This window comes from Uranotaenia lowii, chromosome 3, assembly GCF_029784155.1.
Source record: "Uranotaenia lowii strain MFRU-FL chromosome 3, ASM2978415v1, whole genome shotgun sequence".
Taxonomy (NCBI): domain Eukaryota; kingdom Metazoa; phylum Arthropoda; class Insecta; order Diptera; family Culicidae; genus Uranotaenia; species Uranotaenia lowii.
The window spans coordinates 233,532,788-233,542,105 of NC_073693.1; the positions used below are offsets into that span (position 1 = coordinate 233,532,788).

The 9,318-nt window shown below is 35.2% G+C and overlaps 1 non-coding gene across 1 annotated transcript; it reads right to left on the reverse strand.

Moving 5' to 3' along the window:
- Positions 1-6,494: 6,494 nt before the first annotated feature.
- Positions 6,495-6,568, reverse strand: Trnat-agu (transfer RNA threonine (anticodon AGU)). Its single transcript has one exon. It is a non-coding gene; the product is annotated as a tRNA-Thr (tRNA).
- Between the last annotated feature and the right edge of the window lie 2,750 nt (positions 6,569-9,318).

Below are 9,318 nucleotides of genomic sequence, written 5' to 3' on the forward strand. Positions count from 1 at the left end.
TTGCCAAAATCGAATGTTGCCAAAATCGAATGTTGCCAAAAACGAACGGGTCTGTATTTCATAAGTGCAGTTATATTTATTTGTAGAAATCCAAAGAAATGTTCTAGGTTTTTTTCTGTGAATAACTTTGATAATGTCCTAGTCATTTGAACTGGAGATTCGTGAAAATATAGAAAACCGTGAATAGGACAAGGCTGAACTTCAATCGTTTGCATGTAAGATATTAAACTGTTATCGGGATAGAGACCTTTGATTTCGAAATATTTTTTACATAAGACATATTTTCCAGCTCAGGAAACTTTAAGCAAAAGTTCAACACAGGAAGAATAAAAAAACAAAACACTGCATAGGTGATTCGTTCCTCAGGCCAATTTCAACGACAATAATACAACAATATTGAAAAACAATGCCTATTCCTAGAAAAAAAAGAATTTCCTTTCGTTAGAAAAATGTAACTCTGCTTAAAAACGTCTCACGCTGCCAAAGTATAAGCTTTCTTTTAAAAAATATTTTAAGAACCTCAGATTGAAATGAAATTATCGAGACAAGTCCGGTTTGGCCCGGATGCCCGGATATTGTAGAAAACTGCCCGGATTTATTAATATAATTTGGAAAATTGAACAAAATTAGCAAATCCGGCTTTAAATTTTTCGTCAGAAACGGTTTTGTAGCAATTTGGTCCATCAAAATGAATCGAATGTTTCACTGTAAACAAGAATTGAACACTGCTGATGTGTTTTGACAAGAAAAAAAATCAAATCATTTTTCTTCACCCTTTAATTTTTATGGATTATGGTCTGCAGTTTGTTCCTGCGAATTTTCCGGATTTTGTCCTGTTTCTGCAATATATAATTTTGAATCCATTCCCCATTTTTGAACGATTTTTCAAAAGATTTTACCGGAAATTGCCGGCCCGGCTACGTGCGAAGATAATTTTAGAATGCTTAATCTATACCTCGAACACTGAACCATTTGACGTCGAAAAACTGGAACTCTTTGTAGGAAACTAGATAACATAAAAGGCTTTCAAAAGCGATCAAAACATGTTTTTGGAATGCCGTGCAAAAATATACAAACATGACAATTTTCCCGAATGTTGTGCCGAAACTCCCGATTTTTTCCCGGTTTCCCGGTTCCCTAGCAACCCTGCTATAGTGATAAGTGAAAAACTATTTCTTATCTCTAAAACTTAGCAATTCCAATAAAGAATCACTATAAGAAGGATTGGACTGCTTTACACACTTAGAAAAATCCACGTAGATTTACATGCAACTGCATGGGTAGAAAGGAATCGGCTATTTACAAGTGATAATACTGCACGTTTCATGTAAATTCCCGGACGCATTCAATGCTGTTGTTTACTGTACATTTACATTATTTAGCACATCTCACGAATCTTATTGGATAGGGAGTGGTTTCGCAAAATCAAAAAAGTCACCGTTTGTATGCAGGAAAAATTTTATTTCACGATAATCGCACTTGCTGATTGAATGACAACACTTGAAGTGATCTTCGTTGCCGATTCCGCCGACGACGCCTGCTCGACGGCTGGTTCGAGAAGACAGCAGAAAATTGTCGCACAGTTGGGGCTATGATGTTTTGGGGATTCAGCATCAATATTTCCTGTAAAGAACAGCAATTAGTGTGAAATTATTAAGTCAATCACAGTTATTTTTAATATTGATTTACCTTTAATCAGCAACCACGATTTGATAGAGAGAAAAAACTAACATCTTTTGCCGACGCAGCACGGGACGGGAAACCAATAGGAATGGAAACAAAACAAAACTGACAAACTGACACCGGCGCTGGAATAAGCGTGCATTGACATGTAATTTTCATAGAAATGGTTGAGCTGCTATACTCTTTTTCAAAAATTTTCAAGCGACGATGTAGAAATGTAAAATCACTTGTATTGTAAGGTTACATTTTTTTATCTGTGTATCTTGCAACACTCATCATATCCGTTTCACAAACTCAGTGCTAATACACTTTGTAAATCAAAGTTTATCACCGGTACTTTTTAGAAGATTTATACTTATTGAGTTTTTTCGGTGAGTGAAACAACTTTTTGAAATTTTCGTTACGTTTCGGGTTACTTTCCTTCACCCATCATCAGACGTACTCAAGTAAACAAACCGACAAACAGCCGAACAGAGTAAAATTGTGCTGGTTTATTTTTTTAACTAGTATAAAATTATGAATTACTTCTTCAACTTCTAACACATAGTCTTTTCACACACATTGGCCAGGTTTTCATACTTTAGAATTGGTGAAAATATTGTATTCTCTAGATAATTTTTTTTTGCTGAGATGTATGGAAATACGTAAAAATATATTTAAACTAGCTGACCCACTGGGCATTTTAAAATGAACACTGCAGCTAGAGTTTTGATTTGCAATAAAAAGATTCCCATCTCCCACTACTCAAATTCTCATGCGATACAACAGAATTATATGAAAAGCCGCGAATTCCCTCCCCTTCGTTCTTGCAAGGCAAAAGGTTTTATAATAAGCTTAGAAACTAATCTGGTATACAAATACCTTTCCATGTCAAATTGGATTCCGTTCGCTAGATTAATTATAAGTTAAATTATGATAACAAAATTGTATTATAATAGAACCATTTCTCGTCCCCAAATTCTTTTCCATGTGAAATTTGGTTCCATTTCTTAGATGAGTTCTCTAGTTGTGCAACAAATTCTATGCGAGTCTCCCTTATCCTTTCCTATATCCACAATGGGAGAATGGATAGGTTTCAAATAATCATTTACCAATTTCTCGTATCATATGTCTCCCATGCCAAATTTGTTTTATTTTATTTGATTAGATCTCAAATTATGCAAAAAGAAACGAAAAGGAGCCATCCCCCTTTTTTATCAACCCACTGGAAGGAGGGAGTAGTACCAAGTATCGATAGAATTTTTTGTGGTCTCAAATACCTTCCACGCAAAATTAATTGCACTTGATAGAGTTATTCTTGAGATATGCGATAAAATACCTTCTCCGTTTTTTATCTTCCAAATGGAAGAAGGGAGGTGTCTCAAATAAACATAGAAATATTTCTCGTTTTTCATTTGATTGAATAGTTTAAGAGTTATGCAGAAAATTGTACAGAAGCCCCCCGTTTTCTCATCTCCCCATTGGAAGGGGAGAGCGATACACTGAACCCAAAATCACACTTAAAAAACACTGGAAGATTCACTTAAAAGTGAAAACTCAGTGAATTTCTTCATTTTAAGTGGATCATGTACATTTCACTTACCTCTCACTTAAGTTTTAAGTGACCGAACTAATTTTCACTTGCTCATCACTTGAATTTTAAGTGACTGGCACTGAATGTCTTCGATGCTCACTTGACCGGTCACTTACGCCAATATTCACTTGCCCATCACTTAAAATTCAAGTGATTTTTTGCATAGCGAATGTCAACAATGTCAGAATTGATTGTTTCATTGTTGTTTAGAAAAGAACAACAAAGGTTTGTTTGAGTTGATAGGTGCAGAATTAAAGTCACTTATATGTTATTAAACAATTATATTTTCCATAGGTCGACAGAAACATCGTGTGAATCGGATAACACGTCGCAGTGACCTTTTTTAAAGCAATCAGGTTTCGGATACGTTTTCCGATGATGATTGATTTTGGAAAAGTGCAGTGAAATTAAAGTAAGTTTCATGCAAAACAATAAATACTAGTAAAATTTTTTTTTTTTATTATTATTTCAGGAAAGATCAACCCGAATGTCTCGTCAAAGTGAGGAAGTCAATGATTTTTCGAAGCCGAAAAATCTATTCGAACCCAAATAAGGAAAAAAGTGACGTTTTTTTACGTTGTATTTTTTTAATAAATAATTGTTTCGAAAAAACAAAGTTGATTTATGTTTGATATTCCGAAATTTCACCTTGAAACCACAACAACTGAAAGATACTAATGACCTGAGAAAACATTTGAAATTGACTTTGCCATTCACTTGAAATTCACTTGATCGCTCACTTAAGTGATTTCACTTGAAGGTCACTTAAAATTCACATGAATTTACGTAAGGCGAAAATTCATTAAAGATGTCACTTACCTTTAAAGTGAAAATTGCTATTAATTATTAGAGAAGGGTCTCTAATAATCATGAAAACATTTCTGGTACCCAAATTCCCTGCAATGCCAAATTTGTTTCCATTTATTCGATTAGTTCTATTTACACTGAAGCAAAAAAAATGTAAGAGAGCCTCCCTTCCCTCTTCCTATCACTGCACTGGAAGGAGGGATGGCTGCCAAATATTCATTGACACATTTCTCGTACCCCAAAATCATCTCATGCCAATTTTAGTTCCATTTACTCGATTGGTTTTTGCGTTGTTTTAAAATTTTTAAGAGAGCTCCCCTTCCTATCTTCTTACTAGAAAGACGGAGGGGTCTCAAATAATCATAGAAATATTCTTTGTAACCAAATACCCTCGCATGCCAAATGTGGTACCATTTGCTTGATCGGTTCTCGAGTTATGCAAACATTTGTCTTTTGTTTGGGAGACCCCTCCCTCTTTCTTGTGAGAAAGGGTTCTTAAACCATAACAGGAACCTTCCCCGACTTTCAATAACCCCACCTACCAAACTTCACGAAAATCGGTTCAATTGTTTTCGAGTCTATAGGGAACAGACAGGCAGACAGACAGAAATCCATTTTTATTTATATGGGTCATCCCATGTCAAGTGTACAACGAAAACAAAAATCTCATCGGAAATTCGCCAAACTTGGCCGATAGACTAGTTGAATTCTACAATACAAATCCTGTATTTTTGAGAATGACCCGCCCACCCCTCATTCATGGACGCTCCTTCCCTTTTTTCACTATAGTCAATGATTATCATTTGCAAAATGCAATATCTCCGAACTTAGAAGTCATAAAAAATTGATAAAATGTTTGATTTTATTTATGTTTTGAAAAAATGAGGTTTGAAACGTCAAATTATATTAAAACCTCAGTTTTCTCGTGGAAAGTATATCTTATTTTCATTTTTATGATCGCATCGTGTGTTTGAGACAGTCTCACGTAAGAACCAATCAAAACACTAATACAATATTTCTAGTTTCCAAAATATTAAAGTTTCTATATTTCTTTTAAAAAATACTATGTACACAAGAATAAAAAACTTGGGATCTTGTATAAGTGTCTTTGCGCGACAAACGTATATGCTGACCTCAAAAATCCCTTTTTTTTCAAAGATATTCCTGACTTTTCCCGTCATTTTCCCGCTTTTCGCGGTTTACTATCCTAAAGTAAAAGACGGTGGATTGTAAAGTTTCTGAGAAAAAGATTAGCCATGATGGAATGAATGATTTTAAAAATTTAAAATAAGTTTACGTATGGGAAACAACTATCAATACCGGTTTTCCCGGTTCCATTTTATACCGGTTCGCTGTATTCGCATGTATTCATAACTGAAAATAGACTCTGCAAGGAATTGAAAAATAACTTTTCACCCAGATTTTCGGAATGTTCCATTGTAGCATAAATACAGAATTTATGTTTACAAAAGCAAACACCTATCAAATTTTAATCGAGAAAAAATATTTGAAATTTATAACTCGATTTTGATTGCAGATTAGCTTCCTGTCCGAAAATTTGTAATGGCCAATCTAATTATTCGATGAACTAACGGAAAATTAATCACTAAAATATGAAAAACTCAATACGTGGATTTAATATTAAAATTATAGATTTGGGATTCAGATAGGAAATTGAAAAATCAGATTTCAGATTCAGAATATTTTGTTTTTGAATTGGGATATCAGTTTAAAAATTCAGATTCAAGAATTTTTCAATGCTGATACATAATTTAAGATCTAGATTCAGTGAAGTGAAATTGGAATTCTCCACAATATCAAAACAAAATCAGAATAAGAGATTAAATTGAAATTAAAGTTTTGTGGAATCAGATCAAAGATCTAAATCATTTCCAATTTTCAGAATCAGATTGAAAGAAAACTTTCCGATAAACTTAACCGAAAATCTCGATGCTAATTTCGTGGAGATTTCGCTTCAATCACAAAAGCAAAACTTTTCGGATATTTACCGTTTTTCGCCCTCCGCCTTTCCGCTCGCTCCCGGAGCGCGTAGTAAATTTCCGTAGTTGGTTATTGTTTTGGGATTCCCAAAACCGCCTCCTCTTTTCGACAACATTCCGGGCGAAAAAGGGGTAGCAGCAGTTTCTCAAGCGAAAAAATAACAAAACCCACCAAAGCACAAACAACCAACTGGTTCTTCTTCTTATCTTTCAAGGTAGATCTCGTCTTCGGTTTCATTGCTGTTCAGTCGGGTTCTAAAGGAACATTATTCACTAGATACCGAACACAAAAGGGTGAAATAATTATTGATTGTATCTTATGGCGTGCTTGAAATTGATAGGTAATCAAAACTTTTCGAAATTCAACAAGAGGTCATTGAATCAGTGAAGTAGTTAAAAAAAGTTTTCCCCTTCACAGGATAGGGAAGGGTAGGCTCCGGCGAGATTCGAACTCACGATCTCCTGTTTACTAGACAGGCGCTTTAACCAACTAAGCCACGGCGCCGCTCGATGGAGGGGGGCCGAAACTAGGGCCCAGGTACATTTGGGGAGAATTTTCTATGTTGGTAAATCCGTATGAAAACGAATTCATTACAGAGCGCCAAGCTTGAAGTAAATTATGAAGGTAGAAAAGATAAAACTATTCCCACCAGAATCGAAGTTATGTTTTCGCAGAACTAATTGGAAAATGTTCTCCCCTCAAAAGAGCTAGAATATGTAGCTGAGCTGTATAATCGAAAATTGCATTATCAAAATCCGTTAATTTAGAGATTGTGTTAATCTTTTCCCCGGGTTTTGTGATACGAAACGAGAGACAATGTCACAAATGGTTGGAAGCACATCGAAAATAACCCGAACTTGGCACATGGAACACATTACAAGCTGCCAAAAGGCCGCAGCACACCGGCAAAAGTGTTTAAAAATGCATTTGAATAACACTATTCATATTAGTTCACCCGTCGTCGTCGTCGTCTCCGGAACCGCAAACATGTGCCAGCACACATACACACGCGTGCACACACACATACAAGAGTAGAAGCGTGTGTATCGATGCACTGAACGGTGCGGCGCACAAAATCCCACCGAATTTATGCAAAGTCAAAGTTTTACCGGGTCTATTCAAATCCAGTCGAAGCTTCGCTAGCGGAAAATCCGCAAAAAGGAGAGCACACGTTCGTTCATCCACCCACATATCCACACTCATACACATACACACATACTCGTGTGGGAGTTGATGGTGCTGATGTTGGTACATTGCCATCCGACAGCCAAAGCCAAGGCCTTCCCCCCTATAAGGTTCACACTTCCAGGAACGGCCAAAGCTGCCTGGAGCAGGGTAAGGGCAAAAGTGGGTGGGAGAGATTTTCCCAGCCCAGTTTATGTTCCTTGGGAAAATTGGACTGCAGAAATTTGTTCGTCCGTCCAACCGTCCTTCTAGTCCTGAGGTAGATGCTCGCTCCTTAAACGGGACCTACTATTGCGTAGGGGTTTGCAGTACGTACCTGTGTGCTGTGACTAGTTTCTCAAAACCAGTAGAAATTGACAATGAATACTAACTAATCTAGAATTTGACTGAATGCGCCCAAGGAAACGAACGGCGGTGTAAGATTATCCTCGTGGATAACATCGTGAATAGCCCGTCCTACACAAAATGGAAATATGTAACTTAGGGTGACAGCCGAATGGGTCCTGTCGAGTTTCGAAAACCGACCATACACATTTTGTAGATTGGCCCTAAAAACCTAAAGCTTTAAAAATTACGACAAAAAATAAGACTTTTCATGAATTTCTCTACAAATCTGTGTATTTTTTAATTTCTCTGGATCTTTTAATAAGCAAAATAAATTTCACCATGGACACTTGGACCGCGACCAATCAAAATGACTAGTAAAATTCACAACCCTATAACTCAAACAAGATGAAAAAATTTCGCTTGTTTTTAGAATTATTTGAAAAACATTCAGAACGATTAATTACGATTAACGATTGATTAATGGTGGGAAGAAGTGTATCATTGATCATGATGTGTGGCGCTTCAATCAATTGACTCCCAATTTTTGGTCTGTTTTGTTGCTCAACTATAATCAAACTTTCCGTCAAAATTCGGCGAAACTTCATCAAGATTTGTGAAAGTTATGTTAGGCCACGAATTTGAGTAAGATGTTGAGAACCGAGAATATTTAAATCAGTTTCAATGTCATTTGATATTACACGGAAATTTACAGTATAAAAAAAACAATACTTAAGAAATTGTTTTTAAAATGGTGCAAGAAAGTTTTGTGTGTATACGTTGTGGTCAATGAATGTGACTCGAGGTTCTCTTTTAGTCCAAAATCTGATTTACTTACGAATCAGATATATATGGTATTTGAAATGCAATATTGACCAACTGAAAAACTTTTTAGGAAAAAAAACCCAACATATAAATTCTACAATGTTGATTCATTTTATGTTCACAGTTTTCACTGACATGGCTTCGAGTTTGGTATAGTTAAGATTTGTCAAAATACTTTTCCAAAAATATGCAATATTTGATGAAAATGCGGTTGCCCATAGTGAAGAACCATGTATATAACACAAATTTTCTTTCGAATCTATAAAAGCCGATATTCTGTACCTTTAGCATGCAAAAAAGTTGATTTTGGATGAATGGCAGTGAATCCGTGCACCTATGGTAAATTGCTCTACTTTTAGAAAAAATATGCTTTGAAACCTACAATATCAGGTATGATTTATAAGCAACATGTTAAAAAACTTCAGAGCGATGTGTGCTAGGAAATATCTACTACGACAAAACAGAAGTGAAACCGTGCACATATGGTCAATAGCCATAACCATTTAACAGATTGATTAAATATGTAATAAAAAAAATCCCCGTTACCAATCATTTTGACTGGTAACGGTTCGAATAAGTATCTACATTCAATTTGCCGGTCTTTCTAGTGTTTGTTATTAACTCCAAAAATACACATTTCTAGGTATATTTTGAGTTAATAAAGCTAAATTTGACAGTAATATGTGGTACGAAAACTGTCCTGATTAACCTATTCTAAGATTTATATATTTCTTATATCTAAAACAACAAAATGTATACTATACTATACTATACTATACTATACTGTACTATACTATACTGTACTATACTATGCTCTACTATACTATACTATACTATACTATACTATACTATACTATACTATACTATACTATACTATACTATACTATACTATACTATACTATACTATACTATACTATACT